General features: G+C 60.2%; 1 protein-coding gene across 3 annotated transcripts in view; it reads right to left on the bottom strand.

The window, feature by feature from the left end:
- Positions 1-20,458, bottom strand: part of PPARA (peroxisome proliferator activated receptor alpha) — a 44,675-nt gene extending 24,217 nt beyond the window's left edge. Inside the window, exons 1-2 of one of the 3 annotated variants that reach the window (XM_036019749.1) lie at positions 20,287-20,458; positions 19,055-19,134 (exon numbers count right to left, since the gene is read on the bottom strand). The gene's annotated coding sequence lies outside the window, so the exon portion shown is untranslated. Of the gene's footprint in view, positions 1-19,054; positions 19,277-19,793; positions 20,145-20,286 lie in introns of those variants that run through there. The other 2 variants (XM_036019750.1, XM_028532271.2) reach the window with 2 other exon arrangements.
- Positions 20,459-23,897: the final 3,439 nt, after the last annotated feature.

Here is a 23,897-nt window from a genome sequence, read left to right as displayed (position 1 = left end):
CGGCGACAAGACCGGGCATCGGGGACACAGTGGAAGGACAGGATCACGCAGACATAGCGGGGGGGGCGGGGCCTCGGGGGGCGGGGCCGCAGGCCACAGCTCTGGAAGACAGCTGGGCGCCTTTTGCCCAAAGCTAGACATGCAGCCGCCCTGGGACCTGCAGGTGCACTGTGGGGCGCTTGGAGCGTTTCTCCCCGTGACACAGATAAAAACTGCTGTTCACACGCAAATCCGTAAGCACAGCAAAAACACAGGCGACCCACAAATAATAAACTGGACGTCGAAATGTAAAATCTTCGGTTATAAACATTACCATCGAGAAAGTAAAAGGGCGACTCATTGAATGGGGGAAATATTTGTATATTATATATCTGATAAGAGATTTGTATTCAGATTACATAAAGAACTCTTACAGTTCAACAACAAAATGGCAAATATTCCAATTAAAAATTGGGCCTTACCCCAGCTGGTGTGGTTCAGAGGCTTGAGTGCCAGCCTGTGAACCAAAGGGTCTCCGGTTTGATTCCCAGTCAGGGCACATGCCTGGGTTGTAGGCCAAGTCCCCAGCAGGGGGCGCACAAGAGGCAACCACACACTGATGTTTCCCTCTCTTTCTCCCTCCCTTCCCCTCTCTCTAAAAATAAATAAATAAAATATTTAAAAATAATTGGACCCTGGTTGGTATGGCTTAGTTGGTTGAAACATCATCGTCCTGTACACCTAAAGGTAGTGGGTTCGATTCCCGGTAGGAGCACAGACCTAGACTGAGGTTCGATCCCTAGTTGGGAGGCGTGTGACAGGCAGCTGATCAATGTTTCTCACATCAATGTTTCTCTCTATCTCTCTCTCCCTTCCTCTCTCTAAAATCGATACACATATTTTAAAACATTGGGCAAAGGGTTTAAATAGACATTTTTCCAAAGAAGACGTACAAATGGCCAGCAGGCACGGGAAAACACGCTCAGTGTCATCAGTCATTAGGGAGACGCCATCCCCCACCCACCAGGATGGCCGGGCTCACAGAGACACAGCGACAAGCGATGGCACAGGGCAGGAGGAGTGGCGTCCCACACATGGCTCCTGAGAGGAAGACCGTGCGGCCGTGTGGACAACGGTCTGGCCGGCCCTCAGAAAGCCGAACGCAGCCACCCTGGGCCACAGCAGTTCTGCCTCTGGAGAAGTCCACAGAGAACCTTTTCCACGCACGTCCACAGCCACGTGACTGACTCATCAGAGCCTGCAGCAGAAACTGCCCGAACGGCGCCCACACGGATGGGAAAGTAAACCGGGCTGTTCCCACGCTGTACGTTTGAAGAGGAGGAGAAGTGAGGCATTGGCCACGCTACAACACATGCTCCACGAGGGAAGCCAACCCCCAACGACCACGGACCGTACGAATCCTTCTACGTGAAACGTCCAGGATCGGCAGGTCATGGACAGAAAGTACACTGGGTCAGCCGGGGCTAGGGGTGCAGGGAAGGGGTGTGTGGCTTCTTTCAGGGGTGACAAAAACGTCCTGAAATTAGGCTGTGGCCGTGGCTGCACGGCCCTGTCCGCACAGCGGCCACGCGTCTGTGCACCGTGAGCCAGTATCGTGCACCACCGGCCACATCGCCACCGCCAACACATTCAAAACAAGACCAGAAAACGGCACACGAATGTGCCTGGCAGCTTCGTGCACAAGGACCCCAAACTGGAAACACCCCCGGCCTCCTCCAGCGGGGCGGGGGCGGGGGTGGCCACAGACTCGGAGCGCCCAGTCCTGGCAGCACTGCTCCGCCGGGACAGGCTCTGATTCGCCCAGCGGCTTGGTGGTGCTCACGGAAGTCACGCTGCGCGAAACAGGCCGATCCCCAGAGGCCCCTGCGATGTGGTTCATTATGGAACTTTCTCGGAGTGACAAACCCATACAGACAGAGACCAGGTGCCCAGGGAGGAGCAAGGGCTTGGGGTGGGGAGCATGCAGCTGGAAAAGAGCTGCCCAAGGGGTGTCTGGGGGTCAAATGCATGTCCCCACTGCACTGTCACCAGTGGGGACATGCAGGGACGTCGCCACGCGGGGAAGCCGGGGACAGTGACCCGGGGCCTCCCTGTGTGGTTTCCCAGAGCTGCCTGGGATTTCACCATGGCCTCCAAAGCGGCAGAGTCCAATTTTAAAAAAGCCCCGAGAGGAAGGCCGGGGAGGAGCGCCGTTTTAGAGTGGGTGGGCTTTTACTCACGCGTTCTGAGCTCGAACGTGGTTATAAACGTAGCGGGGACACACTTCTGTCTCGCTGTTTGCTTTTTGACTTTTTATTTGTGAGTGATTTCACTTGGAGAGAGCTGCATCCACGGAAAACAGTGCACAGCGCACCGCCACACTCACTCGTGATGGACATCACGCCCGCTGGCCTTCCTCACCGCTGGCTTCTGTTCGTGCGAGGGAAGCAGGCAGACAGCCACAGTGTGTGCGTGTGCCTGTGTGTGCGTGCGTGTGTGCGAGATAAGGCCATTCGCACACCCGCCACAGCCCCCTTATCAAGTCCAGCAAATGCAACAGGCACACGGTATCTACGACTCACACTCAAGTGTTGTCACTTGACGCTGTCATGTGCTTGGCGGTACGGGACCCTGGACCAGGTCTGCAGTTTGCTGCCATTTCTCCCGTCGTCTGAACTGTCCTCGGCTTCCCTCCGCCTGTGACGACTCAGAGACTGTTCAGGAGCACATTTCCCCGTCCCTGGTTTTTAAACGGAGCGGAGGGCCTGCCCGAACTGCTGTCTCGGAAGCTCGTGTCTCGGGAGGAGCTGCCAGGACCTGACACCTCAAACCCCTGACTCTAGGGACCCTCGGCCCCACCCCGAGGCGGGTCCTTCAGGGGCTCCCAGCCTCCGTGAGCCCCGACTCTCAGGCCCTCCCTCTGCCCCAGCGCCAGCAGACCCGGTCCGCACTTCCTACTGGGAGCCAGAGCGTCCCAGGCTACACGGCCCCAGTTCCTGTCCACCACGACCGACCCTCGAAAGAACCCCGGACACCTGGTGACCCCGTGGAACCCCACGTGAGCAGGGAGCGAACGAACAGGAACAAACTCCGCCTGACCCCCAGGAAAAGCGGCTCCTCGCCACTTGAACATCCAGGGCACGTTGGCAACGATAAACCCCGATGAACCCCAGGGGCCCCGGCCTCAGCCGCTCTGCTCCGGGAACGAGGCTGCACCGAGGAAGCCGGGGGAGGTGGCTGGCCCCCACGGGAACAGAGGCGGCCTGTTTGAGAAAAATGGGAACTTTCTGCTGCGAGGGAGAGCTCTGCACGGAAATATGGGAAACTGGGAACCTCGCAGGGTCGGGTCACGGGACCCAGGGCCGGGCGTCGGGGGAGGGTCTCTGGGGGAACTGATTCACGCTTCCGCTGGGCTGGACACGGAAGCTCCCCACGCGGCCACCCACACAGCGAGAGAGCACATCACAGGTGGGACAGCTGTCCACGTGCCTGGCACCCAGCACACCCCGAGGTGGGCTTGGTCTTTCCTGTCTGGACAGAGTCACAGCGTACGGTCCTTCGGGCAGTGTGGTCTGCTCGTCTGAATGCGTATCTTTCCCTCCTGAATCACGTGCATCCAGGCCGTCCCCTCCCCGGCCCCTGGCATCCCTCCCTGGCTCCTGGACCCCCGGGACGGCCTCCTCAGCAGCCCGTCACCAGCTCTCTCCCCAGATACAGCCTGAAGGACAGAGTCCTGGTCACTCCAGCCCCTCCTGAGGGGCCTCCCTGAGACGCCTCAGTTCCAGACACCTGGGTTTGCAGGCAAGGAAATGGACCAAGGATGAGCACCGTCCAAAGTCACTCAGCCACTCAAAGACCAGGCTGGACCCAAAGTCAATTTCCCTGCCCCATCCCGGCAGCACCCGGTTCTCCTGCCACACCCCCTTGCCCGCCCCAGCCGCACACCTGGGGCCTCCGCAAGCCCATTCACCTGGTGACGCCCTGCAGCTTCTGTCCCTGGCTCCTGGCGACAGCCAGAGGGAGATGGCACCAAGTCCAAGGCTGTCCTGGCCCCTCTTCCCAGGGCTGCTTCCACGGGGGGGGGGGCTTACCAGAGCCCCCCCCTGCCCCCCAGGCCCTCCACAGGGGCCTGCCGGTGTCACCTCGCCTCTCCAGGACATTCCCCCGAGGTTTCTCCTGCTCCTCCCAGAGGCCCTCCCATCCGCCCCATCCTGGTGTGGCTGGGCCCCTCCCCCCTTCCAGCCCTTGCTCAAGCACCCCTTTCTCGCCAGCCTTCCCCCGCCTCCCCCAGAGTCCTTACCCTCCCCAGCACTCCTGACTGGCTCACCCACCCACGCAGGCACCCCCCACCCAATTAGCGTCTCTAATTGGCATCTCTAACACAGCAGTCCCCAGCCTTTTTGGTAACAGAAACCAGTTTTGTGGAAGACACTTTTTCCACGGACCAGGGCGGGGGCATGGTTTTGGGGTGATTCGAGCGCATGACATTCAAGCTCACCTCCTGCTGCACGGCCCGGGTCCTAACAGGCCCGGCCCGGTGCTGGTCCAGGAGGTCAGGACCCCCGTTCTAACACACCGACCATGCCTACGGTCCCCCCACCAGTGGGCCAGCTCTGCCAGGAAGGGGTTCAGTGCTTAGGAAGGCGCCTGGTCCTGCGCGGGGGCTCGCCGAGACCTGCCGAGGCCGGGGGTGAGGGAAACGTCTTCTCTCACTTCCCTGCACAGACCCCCGTGTTCCTGCCAAAATAAACGGCTCCGAGTTCGCCAGCCGCACCCGTGCCCTCCGGCCTCCAGGCCTCACCCTGTTCCTGGGCCTGGAGAGCCTGCCGTCCCTGCACATTTAAGGGGAAGCTCCAGTACCCCTTCCTCCCAGAAGCCTTCCCAGATCCACCCCCAGGGAAGGGCTCGGTCCGTCCTCTGTGCCCCCACAACCCCCGGCGCAGGCCCGTGGATGACGCGCCTGCCCGCCAACCTCTACCTCCTCCACCAGAATCCACGACGGCCACCCTCCTCTCCACACAACGCGGGTGTTCAAGGAACGTTCACCGAACAAGTCTAACACCAGTGACACGTTTTGAACGTCACTCCCCTCCTCACCAAAAACCCCTCTCATGTCGCTTACATTAACAAGCCTGGGAAGGGCCACAGAGAGGGCACGCCAGCGTCTGGAGGGAGAAGCCTGGGTGTGGGTGGAACAACGGTCTTTCTAAGGAGACCAGAGTGAGTGCGATTCACAGCGGCAAGAATGCAAAGGGAAGAGAAAACTGCTTAAGGGAGACACGGGGACCGCTGCTGTCCCCGTGCGGAAGCGCATGCGAAGACATTCCAGGGGAGGGGTGCATTCTGGGGCTTCAGGGCCACCGACACCGGCTGTGGTCTGTCCTGAGTGTGCCCACGGTTCACTCGAACGTGCCCTTGCAGGGGGTGCCGGGGTCCCCCGTGGCACACGAGGCTTGTGGACAGAGGGCAGTCCTGGCTCGTCTCTTCCACGCAGCCTCTGGCTACACAGTATCTGGGCTCCGTTACTGCCTCTCAATGACGCGATCGGTTTTCTGGGTAGGGGGTGCACACCTCCTTTACAGTTACTCTGCGGTTACAACTACATGCCTTTTAAATTTAATTTTAGCCCTGGCTGGTGTGGCTCAGTGGATTGAGCTCGAGCCTGCACACCAAAGGGTCGCCGGTTCGATTCCCAGTCAGGAGGGCTAACGGTGACATCTGCTGCCATGAACGTGCGGTTTCCTAATGACAAGTGACGGGGACCGTCTCTTTGTGTGCTTCCCTGCCACCCAGTGTGCTCTGTTGAGGAGTTCACCCAGACTGTTGGCCCATTTTGCTTTCATCCTTAATTGGGTATGTTCTTCTTAACAATTTTTCAAAATGTTAATCCTCACCTAAGGATATATTTATTAACTTTAGAGAGAGAAGAAGAGAAGAGAGAGAGAGAGAGATCAATGAGAGGGAGAAACATCGATCAGTTGCTTCCTATACATGTCCTGACCGGGAATCAAACCCACCACCTGGGCATGTGCCCTGACCGGGGACCAAACCCACCACCTTTTTCGGTGTATGGGATGACGCTCCAACCAGCTGAGCCACCCAGCCAGGGCATGTCTTCTTATTAAATTGTCAGAGTTCTTTACATATTCCAGATACAAGCCCTTCGTCAGATACCTGTTTTGCAAATACTTTCTCTAAACCTGTGGCTAGCCTTTTTATTTTCCTAAATGTCTGTGGATGATCAAGAGTTCATCGTTTTGATGAAGTACCATTTTCTTTAAAGTTCATACCTTTTGAATCATGTATAAGAAATTTCTGCCAAACCCCAAACCACTAAGATTTCTTATACAGTTTTAACTCTAGCAGCTAGGTCTACGACCCCCTGCAAGTTCAAGTTCTTCTTCTTCAGTGTGGTGTGAGATGAGGTTGAGGTTTGCTCTGTTGCACATGGCTATCCGATTCCAGCACAATTTGTCGAAGAGATTGCCTTTTCCCCGATACAACTCGTTACTTTGTTGAAAACCAATCGGCCACACGTGTTAGGCCTATTTCTGGACCAGCTGTTCTGTTCCACCCCCGAGCACTTCCTAGGAACTGACGCTCCGGCACCTCTACATGCGACACTAATCCGTATTCCTGGAAGAAACCCGACATTCGGCACATCGAAAATTTCTTTTCCTCCTCCTCTGGCTTCCACTGTTCTGGTTGAGAATTTATCTCTGAATTGATGTTCCTTTGAAATAATGGCTTTTTGTTTTTGTGGTTTTTTTCCCTTTCGCTTCCTTAAAGAGCACCTCTTCGTCTTTGCTCTCTCCAGCCGTTTCAGGATAACGTGTCTTCCTAGAGGAACGGACTTTCCGTTTTTAACTCTGCTGAGGCCTTTCAGGTTCTTGCATTTGTGATTGGATGTGACCAGAACTGGGAAAACTTCAGCTGCCATCTCTTCAAACGTCGCTCGTGCCCCACGCGCTGCGTCTCGTGCCCCGAGGACGCCGGTCCACGGTCAGGGAGAACTCCCGCCACGGGCCCGTGCTCTGCTCTGCAGTGTCGCTGGGCAGCGGTTTCGGCATCGTCTTCCGACCTCTGACCTCTGCTGTCACTCGCCAACTCTCTCATCGGCTGTGTCTCCTCTGCTCTCCTGGCTATTTATAGAGCGTGTCATTTAGGTTTTCGTATTTTCCAGTTTTATAGTTTCTACTGGATTTTTCAAGTCAGTGCCCTTTATAAAGATACCATATCTAATATGTGCATGGCCTAGACTCCCAACCTTCTCTTGCATCTCCGTGCACACAGCACGCGGGGTTATTTAACGGTTGTGTCTCACAGGCCTCAGACACAGAGTCACGACGGTCCGTTTCTATCCTCTGTCACTTCTGCTGGCCCGAGAGGCCGTCTCGCCTCAGAGGCCCGGCTGTCCGGGCTGTGTGTCCTCACCACCCAGTCCTGGTGCGCATGGCGGCGCCAAGCCACCAACGCAAAGCAGAGCCTGTGCCATGTAGTGCCACTAACGGTAAAAATCACAATGGTTCACCTGGCTGGTGTAGCTCAGTGGATTGAGCGTGGGTTTCGAACCAAAGTGTTGCGGGTTCGATTCCCAGTCAAGACATATCCCTGGGTTGCAGGCCACGGCCCCCAGCAACTGCACATTGATGTTTCTCTCTCTCTTTCTCCCTCCCTTCCCTCTCTAAAAATAAATAAAATCTTTAAAAAAAAATCACAATGGTTCCATGACCCTGAAACACTTTTGCCAAAACATAGGAAACTCTCTCACTACCTGTTGTAAGTAAACAAGGGAATAAACGACATAGTAAAACTAATATTCATTTTGCATACTGTAATGAAAACGTTGGAATCGCTAAAAATTAAACCGCTTTACTGTCTTGTAAGAGGCTTGTTGCAAGCAGTGACCCACGCTTGCCCTCTCGCGGCACAACGCACGGCGGAGCGAACGTCTCTGAGATGCGTCAGCCCATGGTCCAGCCCCTCTCGTAAGCCTGGGGTCCGCCGTCGGCTCGCTGTCCGCTGCGCGTTCGATGTCGAGAAGCGCCTCAGCGTTCCTGTGCTGGGAGCCACGCGTTTTGCTGGGTCCCTTCCTCTAGGGCACCTTCACGGTTTCAGCACGCCCGCTTCCCCCGCTGGCTGACGGTCACGTCGGCTAAGTCCCTCCGCTGCGCTGCCGGGCCGGCGTCTCCCGAACGGCGGCGAAGCCCACGTCCCCGCGGGCGGCTATGTTTCCTAGGGCTCCATTTATGTCTGGTTCGAATTTCACCTCCGGCCTCGTCACTTTCCATGTACTTCCGGCGTTTCCATCTTTGTTGGCCAGTCCCCCTTCCCCTGCCCGTTTCTATGAACCGTCCCTGGGGTTCTGTGCTGGGAGACTGGGAGGCGGCACGAAGGCGCGCTTTGCTCTGAGTGCGAATGAATGAATGAATGAATGAATGAATGAATGAATGAATGAATGACGGAGGCGCAGGGACCAATCACGGGCCGACTCTGAGGGGCGCAACGCGATTGGCCACTCGCCTACGCGCACACGCACATCCGTTCTCTGCGCAGAGATGTGCGGGCACGAGCATCCGCACAGGGACTCTACAGTACGGAGTTTATACGGAGTTTATACGACCACTCCCTGGAACCGAGGTGCGGGCTGCGGTGTGGGGCGCTGGCGTTGCCATTGAACTTACCGCGGTGGTTACAATCTGTGCACTGGAGAACTGAGCAAAGGGAGGACTGCCTGCGTTTGAGAGTTCCTGTATTTCCTAAAAATATAGGCCCAGTGGGGGACACTCCTCCTCCAGGGAGATGCCCCCGCTCCTGCCGGGCGTCGGGGGCCCCAGCCACCTGGGGCCGCCTTAATCCAACCATAGGACCAAGATGTCCGGGCTTCAGTCCTTGAGCAGCTGGTCAGTCCCCAGACCACCAGTATTCCTCGGGGGGCAGCTTTTTGAGATTCCAACCCAGAGTTTGAGATGGTTACTAGGGTTTTCCCTTCTTAAAGGCTTTCTATCCCACATGTTGGCCCTTGGCCCCACAGAAGTGCTACTTAGGTTCTTAACAGCTTCATCCCTGGGGTGTTGATTTGGCCCCAAATGTCACATGTCCATCGTCTTCAGACCTCAGTCCGGTGACCGTCCACCCCCTCGTGAGCTCTCCAGGGACTCGGCATATTGGAAGATTTTCTCCATTTTTCCAAGCTGACTTCGGAACTACGAAGCCATTATCAGAAATGGGGCTTCCCGTATTCATGTGTTAAAACTATTCAGCTCATAAATATGTATGAGCTCATAAATATTTGCCAGCTCTGCCGTTGTAATGGCTGTTTTTCTCTTTAGTTTTCACTTCCCACAAAGAAGAGTGCAAAAGAAACATTTCCATACTCTCCAGTAAAATCTGCAGCCTGGACTACAGGGAACCCGCCGCCTTTCCTTAAGGTCCCTCCCCCTCCGGTCAGGTGATCCTGTCTGTTCAGGCAGGGTCGCTCCAGCACCAGCCTGCGAATAAAACTCTAGACCAGAAAGGCTGTCTGTTCGCAAAGCCCAAGGGCTGAGATGACCGAGTGGCAACAAGGCTGTTCCCGAAACGGGTTTCATTGCCGCCTGTGTAGGGCCAGGGTGCAGCCACTGTGGGCCCAGGAATGAAGACCACAGACAAGTCTGTCCCCACGGAGCTGGGACACCCGGTGGGCGGGTGAGGAGCTGGAGAGCGAACCATGAGCGCACCTACAGGTTAGCTGGAGACAGCTCGGGGGAGGGGCTGCCAGGCAAGGCCCCCCTTGGGGGCAGTGAGAACAGAGATGACATCCGTCCTTCCTATAAGTGGGGACAGGGAGCTAGGAGCCCCGGGGGGGCCCCCCCTGCAACCTCCTCGCCCTCTGGCCCCTTCCCCGCTCACACCCTCAGCGGCAGCCGTAGCCACAGCGGGCTGTCACCCGGGCACCAGCCCGCCAGAGGGCTGAAGGGGCCTCCCAGCCCCGCGCCCTGTGCTGTTCCGTGCATGCCACTGTTCTCAAACGTCACCGCCCTGGCAGGGTTGGGATGGCCAGCCTACCCCAGTGGCCTAACGCCCTGGCAACCCTGGTCACAACTCGACATCTGATCTTATGCATCTGCCCTCCGGGTCAGCCACACGGGAGCACGACCGGGACGTGCTGTGGTCTCTGTGTCCCACAGCTCCCCGAGCAGGAGGCCGCTGCCAGTAGAACGTGAGTGCCATGTGGCAGGACCACGGTGTGGCGTCTAGTGACAGCCCCCAAAGGTGTCCGTGCTCCACCCCCGAGCCCACGGACGCGTGACCTCACGTGGCAAAGAGGCTCTGCAGAACTGGTCACACGTCCCGTACTGGGCTGACGTGTGTCCCCAGGGAGCTGTGCCCGCGTCTCTCCCTCCGTATCGGAACAGGGCCTTTCAGGTGTCGTTAGTTCACTGAGGTCACCCTGGAGAGGCCCCTCCATCCAGTAGGACGGGTACCCACACAAAAGGGGGGCATTCGGACACAGACACACACGCGGAGGGCTCCATGCGATGACAGAGGCTGACAGAGGAGTGACGCTTCCACAGCCCCAGAAAGCCGAGGGGACGGCCACCTCCAGGAGTTAGGAGCAGACAAGGAAGGGTCCTACTCCGAGTCTCAGAAGGCGCGTGGCCCTGCCGACACCTTGACTTTGGATTTCTGGCCCTCACAGCTGCGAGGGATGGACTCCCACGGTTAAAGCCAGATTGTGGCACAGTGTCCTGGCCGCCCCGGGCAGCCGCTACGGGCGCCGACCCTAGGAGGGGAGACGAGCCTGCCTCCCCCAGCGGCCCGATCGAGTTTCCCGAGCCCCGTAAAGCACAGGGCTTTCTGCGGCGGCGGCGAGACAGATGAGGTTGGAGAGGCTCGGAGCGTGAAAAGGGCTCGGGCCGCGGTGCCATCTGGCGGCCGTCATGGAGGCCTGGGGGCACCCCGGCTGACAAGCAGCAAGGAAACGCCCCAGAACTCACGGAACGTACATCTAAAGAGGGTGCATTTTACCGTGTGTTAGTAAACCTCAACGAACCTCAAGCCGTCTTCCTTGCCTGGTTTAGGCAGCCTTGTCGGAAGGCAGCCCTGTGCCGGGAGGGGGACAAGAGGCTGTCCCAGGCCGTCAGCCAGCCCTGTTGCTGCTGGCCGTACCCGGGCCCAGGAAGCCACGGGCAGGACACAGCTGCCCCCTCCCTCCCTGTCGCCCCAGCCACAAAGCAGAAGCCTGCCTGCCTGCCACTGGAGGCCTGGACACCCCTCACTGCCTACGACCCTGGGACAGCAGCTTGTCTGGGGCGCAGCTCGCCTCCTGCACGACCATCACACCAAACGGCGTCGCGCTCTGGGCACACACCACTGGCTCTCGGCCCTCGAGCCCGCCTGGCAGAGCCGTCGTCACACCTGCGGGGCTGACACAGATGCAGGTGTGGGGCCCACCTGCTTCCCCGCGGGCGCTATCTCGACAGAGGGCAGGCGGACCCGTGACTGTGTGGGCGGTGCTTCCCGGGGACAGGTCGTCACACGTGGGACTGGAGTTAGCGTGCACCTCCGATGTAACTCTGCTGACCTAAGTGGGTCAAAGGGATTTCACGCAGGCACTTAATGTCCTTAAGATAATAATCGGGACTCAACTGGGTCCTGAAATTGCTTGTGTAATTTTTGTTCACTCTTTGCTCTCTCCCAACGTGGTTCCTTCCGTGAAAAGACATTCTGAATTGCAAGACAGATATTAATGGAGCCGCACGCCCAGGTCGCTGCTAAGATGCGGTGGCCACCCGCCTGCCCCCCCCACCACGCGGGTTCCAGGCTCTGACCAGCCACGCGCCATGCTGCCTGTCTGCTCCGCCCGGGGGCCGCACGCCGAGTGTTCTCAGCACTCTGTGCCCACAGGTGACCACAGCCGCCTCCCACTACTGTCCAGCACCCAGAACGCCACCGGGCCCACACAGTAGATGCTCGGTGAGGATGTGCCAAATGCACGAATGAGCTCTGGAAGAAATGACCGGAGAATCCCAGGGACAATGGCCGCAGCGAAGGCAGCACGATCAGAGTATAATCAGAGAGATTCAGACTGCTGGAGCGGTCTCTGAGGGACAAGATCCTGCACCCAGTTTGGGGCGCAATCAAGGAAGGCTTCACGAAGGAGGTGGCGTCTGCCTACGCCTTGAAGGAACCTCAAATGGAGTGTGGGCCAGCAGGAGCTGCAGGTCACACAGCCAAGGGTGAGCCAGGCAGCGATGGCTCCCAACCCCTGACCTCCAGGGTCTGTGGCGCCCAGGGGCAGGGACTGGCACGGGGCTGCACACGGACAGACACAGCACACCCGTGTTTTGGGTGGGAAGCACCAAGCGCTGAGTGTTCACCTCGGAGGTCCGGCCTGCGCAGACAGTTCGGGGGGGTTCCCTAAGAAAATGATTTCAGGCTGAAATCTCGAGGGTAGAGCTTGTGGGGGCGCAGGGGGGATCGTGGGTCAGAGCTCGGGAGAGTCAGTGGCACCGGAGATTTGGGGCCGTGCCCACCCATCCCCACGGGTGCCGGGAAGTGAGCGCAGACAGGTCCGAGTTAAAGCCCACAGTTCGCAACGGGCAAGACACATCTACAGGCTGCTCGGGAGGAGCCGGGTGCCACCGCTCGTGGAGAGCACCCCGTTCTCCCGGCTTGAGGGTGAGGACACTGGGGCACAGGCCACGCGGACGAGCGGTCCACTAGGAGCGTTCGGCCTCCTGGGCCCCAGCAGGAAGCCACTGCCTGGACCCGGAGGAGGACCTGGGCCGGGGGCGGGAAAACCCTGGGCAGCTCAGAGCCGGGCAGGCTGAGATTGAGCCTCTCGGAGGGTCAGGTGACGTCAGGAACACAGGGCGTAAGGTTGGGACCACAGCAGCCCCTAGAGAGGCACGGAGGCTGGCTGGACCCAGCCCCATGGAGATCCGAAGCTGGCAGAGGGAGGGGACGGCCCAGCAACTTCGCCCACGGCAGCTGTCTCCACGCGACAGGTGAGGGGCTGGAGTCCCAGCTCCCCGCTCTCCTAAAACTGACGCCTTCCCCGAGCTCTGCGCTGAGCTGCTTGCTCTTGCCTTTCGGAGGGTTCGCGATCGGGGACCACCAGCTCTGGCCTGGCAGCTGGGCGGGCGGCTCCCTGAAACCCCCTCTGGTGGAGAACGGCTCCTCCCACTCGGAAAGCCCACGGCTGAGTCGGCTGCTCCGAAAGGGTGACTGAGCGTTTCCCAGGAACTGGGGGCGGGGCCCGTCACCCGCCCCCAGTCGGCCCCGGGAGTATCGGCTTTTTTCCCTGCCGGAGTCTTCTTTCTCGGAAGTCCGGTGCCTCTGTTCGGGCTGAAGATTACCGGCCGACCTTGAATGTGGTTAAATATTCACTTTCACTTAGACTTCTGACCTAGACGCTGAAAGCTAACTTTGTGAGAGGCATCTAAGCAAAGGATTGGAGCAGGGGGGGGAAATGTCAATAATTTTCCATTTCCAGAGTGGAAAAAATACCCTGGTTTGCCCCTCTCGGTCTGTATGTACACCCAGGGCCGGGAACCGGGAGAGAATCACAGCGCTCACGTGGCTCTCCTCCGGTCCCCGTCCCCACCGCAGTCCCCACCGCCAGCACCCGGCTGCATGCGCCGGAGCGGGATGGCCGCTCCACGGCGCACGGCCAGCCACCACCGCTGCGACTCTCGTCTCTCTCTGACTCCTGCCCCCGCACGTACTGGCCAGCGCAGGCACCGCGGCCCTACCATCTCCCCAGTTCTAGAACCTTCCTCCTCTGAAATGGACAAGCGCCCGGGGCGCTCAGGCGCCCGCCTCCACGTCCTCATGACGTCACCTGTCCGCGGGCCCTCTCCGCCCGTCTGTGCGCGGACTCCCCCTCCCGGAAGCGCAGCCTCGAGGCGTCTCCGCCCCAAGTGACGCTTCGCCTTCTTCGGGCCTCTCATTTTCCCAGCGTCCTCCTCGGCTCTCGCCCCCTCCAGCTGTTGACTCCGTCACACAATTAAACTTTAAAAAAGGGTCTCAGCCCTGGCTGGCGTAGCTCAGTGGATTGAGCGTGCGCTGCGAACCAAAGCGTCGCAGGTTCGATTCCCAGTCAGGGCACATGCCTGGGTTGCAGGCCACAACCCCCAGCAACCGCACATTGATGTTTCTCTCTCTCTTTCTCCCTCCCTTCCCTCTCTGAAAATAAATAAAATCTTTAAAAAAAAAAGGGGGGGTCTTGTCTCTGTGAGTTGTCTCACAGAGGGTCGGGTGCATTTTTACGGTTTGAGAACCGCAGCGATAGAAGGCCTTCCTCTCTGGAAGAGACTGTCTCTCCCCAGTGAGTTTTCCCCAGGAAAGGCGCACACGAGGGTGGTTTTCTGCACGTCTCCGTGCCCTGGCCCGCCCGCCGCGGGCCGCCGGCAGGGGGACGGATGCCCCCAAGCTCACTCTGGGGACAGCCTGCCACGTTCTCCGAGGGGCAAGGAAAGACGGTCGCGCTCAAGCAAAACCCTCCCCCGAAACTCCTGAGACCCACGTCTGCCACAAACATGTCAAATGCCACCCTTGGTTTTCGGCATCAGCGCCCATGTCTCGGAACCGGTTTCCTTCCAAACACCGTTCCCATGGGGCCCATCCCCCGATGCAGAGACAGACAACCAGAAGCCGGGGTGGACCCAGAAGGAGACACTAGCCGGGGCCCAGAAAATGAGCTACAACAAGCCCACGGTGCCGACCTCATCCAGGAGCTCGCTCAGAGTCCTGGACGGAGAGGGGAGCACAGTCCTGGGGCTGGCCGCCTCCCGGGTGTCACCTGTCCAAAATGGCAGCTGCCTGAAAAGGCCCCTAAGAATTCTTTTGATTAAAAAAAAAAACAAAAAAAAACCAAAGCCCTGGCTGGCGTAGCTCAGTGGGTTGAGCATGGGCTGTGAACCAAAGCATCGCAGGTTCGATTCCCAGCCAGGGCACATGCCTGGGTTGCAGGCCATGACTGCACATTGCACAGCAACCGCACATTGCTGTTTCTCTCTCTCTCTCTCTCCCTTCCCTCTCTAAAAATAAATAAATAAATAAATAATCTTAAAAAAATAAACTGATCCTTTAAAAAAAACCATTTAATGTATGGGTTACAGAAAAAACTCACTTCCAGGTCATCGAGATTGGATTGTCACTGGTCCCCACAATCCTGCACTTGATAAGCCACGCGGCTTCACTGTAACTACGCACTTACACACTCACGTGTGTAAGGCCGACAGCGAGTGCATCAGAATGTTTCGGAGAGGGACGTGCCCACACGTCAGTCTCTGAATAACTGGGTCTCTCGCTGGTGCTTGGCAACCCGCCCCGTCGGCGCGGTTATCACACGGCCACAGGCCCGTTCTGGTGGGGAATGGCCACGAGGAAAAGCCGGGGCCTCGCTCACACTTGACAATGGGGAAAAGGGGAGCCCCCCCGGGCCGCTCCCTTCACTATGACTCCAAACCACTCGGAGGAAGCTTTGTGCCCTGCATCTGCTCCCCCGACTCCCCCAATTCACAGGGACGCCTCGCCAGCGGCGCCCAGGTTCAGGGCGGGAAGCACGTGGCCTGGCGTGGAGGCCAGCGTTCCCTGCTGTGTGCGAGTCTCCGGAAACCCGGCGGGAGGAGCTCAGGCAGATGAGGGGCCGGTGCCCAGAGACATCGATCCGTGTGCTGCCCCTCCCCTTGGGCCGGTCTTATCTCCGCCGCTGGAAGGCCGGCCAGCGGGACCCTTGCCCTGTTCGATACAGGCACTTTCAACTCACAGCAGCTGAAGCGTGCCCTTCCCTCCTGGGCCGGCAGTTGGAAACGGGAACCCATCATTTGGCAGAAAGAGCATTTTCTCAGATTCTCAGGCCATCTCATGAAAAACCTATTAAATGCGCGCTACACCCCGGGCCCAGTGGTAATTACGCACAGAATCGTTTTGCTGTGACATCGGCACACTGGGACCGCCCACGGACGTCCAGCACGGAGGCAGGGCACCCCGTCCTCATGGACGGATGGGCTCTCGCTCTCTGAGGGACCCCGGGAGCTGAGAGAGGCCGAGGGGGGCGTCCTCCCGCCGTGGGTGGGCCCCCACTCCCGCCCGCTCCCACCCACATCTGAGAAGTGTAGAAAACAGGCCCAGCGACAGACACTTGTCGGATTCAATTCTGTTCCCCATGCATCTGTTCCAAGAACGCTTAGAAGCACCTACTCCGCGCACAGGGCCAGCGGGGCAACAATGAGCGAGACTACTCCGTGCTGAGCAGGCTCGACTCGGCGGGGACTGTTCGACAGACGGGGCACTGTGGTGCAGAGAGCACCTAGGACCGGCGGGGCGGGGGGGACGCCGTGCCCAAGCTGGGGAGTTCTCCACTGGGCCTGTTTCTGCACGCCCTCCTGGGACGAGGGGCCGTGCTGGGCGTGACCCGCCGGACCAGAGACACCAGAGTGAGTGCCAGCGCCAGACGTGTGGCCGCTGAGGCCCAGGGCTTCCCCACGGTCAGAGAGGCCCCAACCACCCACGGCGGTTTGGTTGACTGGTGTAGGACCGCTGTCTACCTATTCGAACATGGAAAGGGCCCTGGCTGGCGTAGTTCAGTGGACTGAGCTCGGGCTGTGAACCAAAGCGTCGCTGGTTCGATTCCCAGTCAGGGCACGTGCCTGGGTTGCAGGCCACGGCCCCCAGCAACTGCACATTGCTGTTTCTCTCTCTCTCTCTCTTTCTCCCTCCCTTCCCTCTCTAAAAATAAATAAATAGAATCTTTATTTTTAAAAAAAGAAAATGGAAAAAAACCCTGTCCGTCTGGCGGGCGGGTGTTTCTTCCGGGAAGCCACTGAAGAATCATGAAGCGGTCAGACGGGACACAATGCAGGTGTCAGACGCGGCCAAGGGAGGGGCGGGCAGGCGGCACGAGGCTTCTTTCTAAGACGCCGCCCGGGCTGCCCACGGGTTTTCACATTCTCCGACAATCTTGACCCGAGACACGCCTGTAGAGCCCCCCAACCCTCCTGAGAGATGGAGTGAAGCGGAAATCCTTTTTCTGGAGAGACAATGGAAATTTGGAGAGGGGGCCCCGGACCCCCGGCCTGGTGGGCAGCACCCAGGGGACGCCGGGAACCCTGGCATCCGCTTGCCGACCGCTTCCCTGATGCAGACCACAGTTTTCAGACCCTTTTGCATGTACCATGAGCTGTCCTCCAGACAAATGCAGCTGGGCCACAGAAACAACTGTGCAGGCCTGACTCGGCAGGGGCGGGGGGCGGGGGAGGGGGGGCTCCTCCCTCTCCAAAGCTGAGAAACTCTTCTGGACACATCAAAATCACTGCCATCCGACGCAAAACCAAACGCACCTCCAGGTCGTGAGCAAATCAGACACTCGGTGTCTGTGACTCACAGAACAGGCCGGTAAGTCCGAGCGCGGCCTCCCCACGCACACCTCGCTGCCTGCGCGCAGCAGAAACACCAGGGAGAAGGGCGGAGCGCTTCAGACGCCGCCTAGCAGGACATCAGGGCCCGGTTCCTACCTTCCAACTACCTGACGCCAGGCTGGAAACTAAAACTCTTTGCCTATCTCCCCGGACCCCCTGGCCCTGGAGGACAGCTGGCTGGTTCTCGGTGACCCACAAGGCAGAGACAACAGATACAGCGAATGTCTACCCTACAGACAGACACTGTGCCTGTGTTCGACGTGGCTACGAAACGCTCAGGACGGACTCCCTACCACGCCCCCGGAAAAGCAAAACTAAAAACAGAGGCCTTCAACTTCCAAATTAGCGGGAATTATTTATTCTACAGGCCACGCCTTCTCACCGCGCTGCTACCAACCCTCAGCGTCAGTGCGCCACCCACGACCACTCGGAAGGGAAGACCCCCAGCCCACCGGCTGTTCAGAACAGAACCCCTCCCCCCGCCCCGAGCAGAGGCTGCGAGGGAGGGGGAGGGAGGAGAATCTGGAGTCTGTAAAAGCCGTTCACACGAAGCGAAGAACTATTTTCATTCAAATGTTTAAAAAGGTGACTTAAAGAATATTAATCATAAAAACACAGAGGCTCACAAAATATCAGGGCACAACAGTTTCCCTCCCGCACCCCAGCCTCAGCCCTCAGATGATGGAGACAGGCTTGATCTTTCTGCTTTGGACTCTGGTATAAAAATTGGCTCCCTGAGCAGATCCACAGCCGCCGTGCTCGGGGGCAGCCGCTCCACAAATATTTACAGAATGAATAAACCTGAAAACATACGTTTTTACATATCCACACCTACGGGCTGGCTGACTACGTGCTGGATCTAAGCACCGTGGGATAGCACACAGACATTTTAACGGGTGAAACACACACGCATTCCCACAGAAATATTTTTCATGACGTAATAGTTAATGCAGATGACAAAACGGTTTACACACGGGGACCACGTTTTTTCTTTCCGTCCTCTCTCATGCACGCACGCGACGGCGAAAACTCCGTTTACGAGTTTGACGAACGACGGTTGGTTAAAAAAAAAAAAACGATTTCTGTTTATGGAATAACTCATTATCTGCCTAACATGGAAAAGAGAGAGATGCCTTCCCTTCTCCTGTCCATGAATTTGCGTTTGCTTCAAAGCCGTGGGATGTGCCAAGCTCATCGTCTGGCCCCTTGGGGACACGGACCAGGCCACTGGTAGCATCCGGCCCCTTCTCTGGACCACCCCTGTCCTGGCGGAGGGCAGTGCTCAACCTGACCGGCTAGCTCAGCGAGCCACCTGCCTCCTATTCAAAGTGGAGTTCAAACGGCCGGCCCTTGCCCGCGTCAGAGGCGGCGGTGTCCACTGGGGAATAACATTCCTCCCAGCCAACCTGCCTCCTTCTGAATGACCCGGAGCCAGCCCGCCACCAAGCCCTGAAGTCCCCAGGCAAACTGCCACGAGAAAGTTTTCCGAACGTAAAAGGGCATCCCCCCCCCCCCACGTTAGCCTTACTTTCAAAACACTGAAAATACATCCCACGCTGCACCACGGAGTAACCATTAACCCCCCGATGGCCAGTCTGTAGGGCAACGGATGTAAACACGAAAGCATTCGGGCCTGGAAACGTTAGTCAATCAAACCTTCTATTTACCTGGAATGACAGCGTCTTGGTGCTGTGCTTGTGTTGCCACAGACGGTCGCTTCACAGAGGAGGCAGGGCCTTTAACTGGCCTTGGCAGTGAGAAGGTAAAGGAGGAAATAGTTACGATATGTCCTCTGGATTCTCCCCAGCGCTCCACCACCTTGGGCGACGAAAGTCACGGTGACCCCGCTTCTTCAAAGGCAGCAGTGTAGCAGGGTCGCTCCCGGGAACCCTGGGCCCCTCCCCATACCCGTTCCCCGCCACCCCTTCCCAAGCAGCCCTGGGATCCAGGGGACCCTCTGGGTTGGGGAGGGGGCTGGAGCTGGGGTAGACGCGCAGCTCCGGAGGTCCCAGAACGCCCCCCGCGCGAAACCCAAAGCTATTATACAACCACGGACTTTTCTCAGAAAGAACCTTGACATTTGGTGCACGCTGGCCCTCCTTTAAACTCAAAAAGACGAGGAAAGCCCGGGCGTGCAGTTGTCTCTTGTTAGCGTGGGTGGGCGTGAGGCAGAACCCACCCTCCCGGCTTTCTCCAAGCCGCCACCCTGCGCCCCCACCACCCTGCGCCCCCACCAGGGCTGCGCAGCCAGGGCCCGGGGAGCTGGGCGCGGACGCCACGGGGGCCCGGGAAGGAGTCACGCGGCGGAGCCTGCCCTGGGCTCGCCCGGCCCGGCTCGGTCGTCCGCCTGCGCTCGGGAGCAAAGTCGGGCAGTTCCTCAAAGGAGCCCACTGGTTGTCAACTAACCCGCCCGGGAGCTTTTCCTTTCGGACCGCAGCCGCCCCGTACGCGACCCTGACGGTCCGACACTCGGGACCGAGCTACCTAGTTCAGGGGACCCCCAGGGATTTCGGGAAACGCCCCCTCCTGTCGGTGACGCCCAAACTCTGCCGCTGCGAGGGGAGGGCACGCTGGCCGCCCCGCCTGGTGGGCCTCTCCTCCCGGGAAGCAACCAGAGGACCAGTGTCTCTGAGGTCCCGGACTCGACCTCGGCACAGCCCCCAGCCCCAGCGACAGCCGCGGACGCCTGGGCTCCGGGAAGGAGGCGGAGCAGGGGGCGGCCCCCTGGGCCCAGGGCTCCCCAGCATGAACCCGCCGCGAGCGCCCTCGGCCCGCGCCCCCGGGCCCCGCGCATGCGCCGCCGGGCTCGGCCCCTCCCCCGTCCGCTGTGGGTCCCGAGGCCGGCGGGGGGGCCGCCAGGCCCGCAGAACCCCGCGCGCACCCGTTCGTCCCCGAGCACCTTGGCTGTTCCGTCGTCTGTCGGTCCGCCGGGCGAGCGCGCCGAGGGAGGCGGCACCGGACCCGGAGCTAGCGGCCGCCTCCGCCCCCGCCGCCCGCCGCCCCAGCCGTGGGGCCGCCGCGTCCCCAGCCCATGCCGGGCGCCGCCTCCCGCTCCTGTGCCAGCCTCACCCCCGCGGCACGCGCCGCCCCTCGGCCTCCCAGCCCCGCGGGGCAGCGCGGGCGGCCGGCCCAGAAGCTCCGCCCGGAGGCCCCCCTCCGACCCCGACCCCGCCCCGGACCTCCCGACCCGCCCCCGGGCCCCCCAGCCGCGGCCCAAGGCGGGACACACCCCCCGGATGGCGGCGCCCGATTGGCTGCCCACGAGGCGGGGCGGGGCTGCTGTTTGAGGCTCCCTCCTCGTGTCCCTGGTGGCTGCAAGGGTGGGGAAACTGAGGCAAGAGGAGACGGCCTGCTAAGGTCACGGGGCGGGCGTGTACGGCGCCGCGATGGGACACCGTGTGCAGCTGAGCCTCAGCGCGCGTCCGGCCCTGCGCACCGGAAGGGGCTCAAGTCCAGGCGCTGGTGGGCCCCAGGCTGGGGACGGGTGGGGGGTTCCCGCCGGCGCCCAGGCTGCGCTAGCGAGGCCCCCCTCCCCCACCCCGGCAACCCGACTCTTGCCGGTCTGTACAATGAGCTGGCCTAGACACCGGCAGAGGCGCTATGCCCTCGAGTTTCGGGGGTTCGCGGGGTGCGGGGCGGGGTGCGGGGCGGGCGGGGAAAGACCTTGTCCCCGGAACCCCGGGATGCAACAGTAGGAGAAAGGGAACGCGTGCTGGGAGGACGCGTCAACAGGTGGCCGAGGTGCCAGCGCGGCAGGCCGGGTGCAGAGATGGGCGAAGGGCAACGAGGACGCGCACGGGGACGCGCTGCCAACTGTGGACCACCCGCCCCCCGCCCGGCCAGGGCTGCGGTAGAGCCGTGCCCTTTCCCCCCCGGTGCGTCGGTGCGTCGGGGAGAGAGGCTGGCTCCGCCCCGCCAAGGCGCTGGGCCTATTTGTAGATGCCAGCGCCTGGGCGCATCTACTCACGGCAGGAAACCCCCCCAAACACGCCCTGCGTTAGGCAGAGACCCTGCAGCCCCTGGAGCACTGGCCCTCCCGGCTCTCCCACGGGCCCCTGAAACTCACCCGTGTTGATTAGCCCCATTCCCGCGGTGAACTTTGCCCCAACCTGCAGGCATCCACGTAGCCTACCCACGCCCACACTGACAAGCCCAACTTTTATGGCACTTGCCAAGGGTTCATATTATGTTCCCGAGTTTACGAGGCGATCGGTGCACGTTATATCCTGGATGTCACACCGGCTGGGCAGGCGCCTGTGCTCTTGACTTGAGCATCCAGGGCCTGCGGAGCTGGACGGCAGGAATACAGCAGCGAAGGGAGCGGACGGCGACGTCCAGGCTCCAAGACCTCACCTGACACACTGCAGGCCCCGGGCTGCCAAGCGCCCAGAGTCCACACGCAGGGGCGTTGGCGTCTGTCCCCAGATGCGCCGGGATTGTCATAAACCCAGTTCCCCCAGGCTGTCGGGAAGACCCGGTGCAAACTGTTCGGACTGCGGACCACGCAGCCTGCACAGGGGTCAGCGGGGCAGCGAGCGGCTGCCCCCACCAGACACAGACTAGGGATGTTCCTGGGTCCTCCGGACTCCCGAGGTTTTAGGGGGAGAAACCTCACGGTTCCTACCTGTGTTGAAATTTGTCCTGTTGAATAATGCTCTCGGCCAACCGCCTCCCCCACCTCCACCCAGGGAGAAAGTGGAAGGAAGGGCAAGCCTTCTCTCAGAGGAGAATCCTGGACAGAAATGGCTCCACCCTGCTGCCCTGGGGGACTGTGGGTCCCTGTCTGCCATGAAGACCTTGTGACACAGCCCACACTGGAGGAATGGGCACAGAGCACACCCCTGCCCTGCCCCCAGCTTCTGGAAGTCCCTCCCTCCCTCCTCACCTTCCACAGCGTCTGAACGGGACAGAAACAGCCTCCTGGGCAGGGGCTGAGCAGAGCGCCCCCTACAGCCCGGGGCACAAACGAGTGCCCTGGCAAATGCGTGTGTGCAGCACCTGAGCTCCCCTTTGGCGCCTCCGTGGGTGCTGGGAGCGCTTGGGGCACGTGGACCTTGGTCCATGCCTTCCCGGTGGTGGGTGCTAATGCGGCTTCGGGTCCTGCTCACCGTTTCTCGTCTTGAAGACGCAGAGCCCGGGAGAGGAGGTGGCTCTGCAGACTCCCCTGCCCTGCTGAGCCACGCCTGACGCGGTGACCTGCCCAGTCCCACCAGAGCAGCCTCGCTCTCTCCTGCAGCCCCCCGCCCCGCCCCCGAGTCAGGAAGCTGGGACATTCAGAGTGGGGGAAAGGGGGTAGCTTGGAAGAGGCTCCCGGAAACGGGAGGGGTCTGCCCCTTGAGACCAGGCAGCAGGGCAGGGTGGAAGCAGCCGGTGCGGGCCATCTGTGTCCGGGAGAGAGTTGACCCTGGCCCCTGCCAGGGAGACGTGTCTTTCCGGGTCTGGAGTCCAGGCTGGAGCCTGTCTGTTTGTCCCGCCACGTGGGTGAGCCTGTTCCAGGAACGGTCGAAGGCCTCCCTGGGTCACTTCTTTGCTCTTTGCTGACCGGCAGAGCCTCCTGATGAAATGAGTGTGTGCCCCCAGGGTGTCATCAGCCAGGCCGGTGACCTCTGGTCTCCTGGAAGCGTGCCCTCAGGCCAGGGGCCAGGGTCACAGACTAAAAGAGGGAGGATTCACTGTGGACCAGCCCAGAGCCGCTCCCTGGCCTGAGGCCGGACCTCGGCGGGGCCAGCCGTGGGCACTCGTGTGTCTGCCACCCTAGCAACCAGGGCGAAAGCCCATGGGTCCACGTAGTGAAGTCTTGTCACTTTACGTGGAACTCACACGGCAATCCCACAAGGCGGCTGGTTTCATCGCCACTGTACAGGCGGGGAAAGCAAGCGGTATTGTTAGCGGAGGTCCCTAAGAGGGACTGGGAACTGGACTCTCAGAGTCTAGCCCCACGCCACCACCCCCACCTGCCCCTGGGTACCCCAGAGGCCACTGTCTGGTCCGGAAGCGCAGGCCTGGACCCCCAGCCGTCTCTGGCAGAGCCCGGAACACAGTGCTGGGGGTCCACACTGGACCCCCCGAGTCTGGCGGGCGGGGTAGGGGTGGGGCACGTACAGAAGCCTGCGGCAGGAGAGAGGGGCCCTCCCCAGGGCAGGGAGAGGGGAACCTGCACAAGGTGGGCCCCGGCCAGGGAGTAAGCTGTGTCCTGCTGGGGAGTGGCCCTTGGCTCAGTGGGACAGTGACAAGTACTGAGTGATCCTTGTCAACTGACTCTTCCCAAGGCAGCAGCTGGTGGGCTCGTGGGCACTGAGGTCCGTCCGCAGAGGCTGGGAGCTCCCGCCGGCCCCGCCACCACTGCCCAGACTCTCGGCCCCTTTGATGACTGACCCATCCCCAGGCAAAGGCCACAGACCCGAGTGTGGGCCTCTGCCTCTGACGTGTCCCCATTGTCCTTGAGAAGCCACACTGCCCCTCCCCTGTCCCTCCCCAGGGCCAGACACGCTCCTCACCAGCACACGCTGT

Source organism: Phyllostomus discolor, chromosome 2 (genome assembly GCF_004126475.2).
Source record: "Phyllostomus discolor isolate MPI-MPIP mPhyDis1 chromosome 2, mPhyDis1.pri.v3, whole genome shotgun sequence".
Classification (NCBI taxonomy): Eukaryota; Metazoa; Chordata; class Mammalia; order Chiroptera; family Phyllostomidae; genus Phyllostomus; species Phyllostomus discolor.
This window is presented reverse-complemented; position numbering and strand designations above follow the sequence as displayed.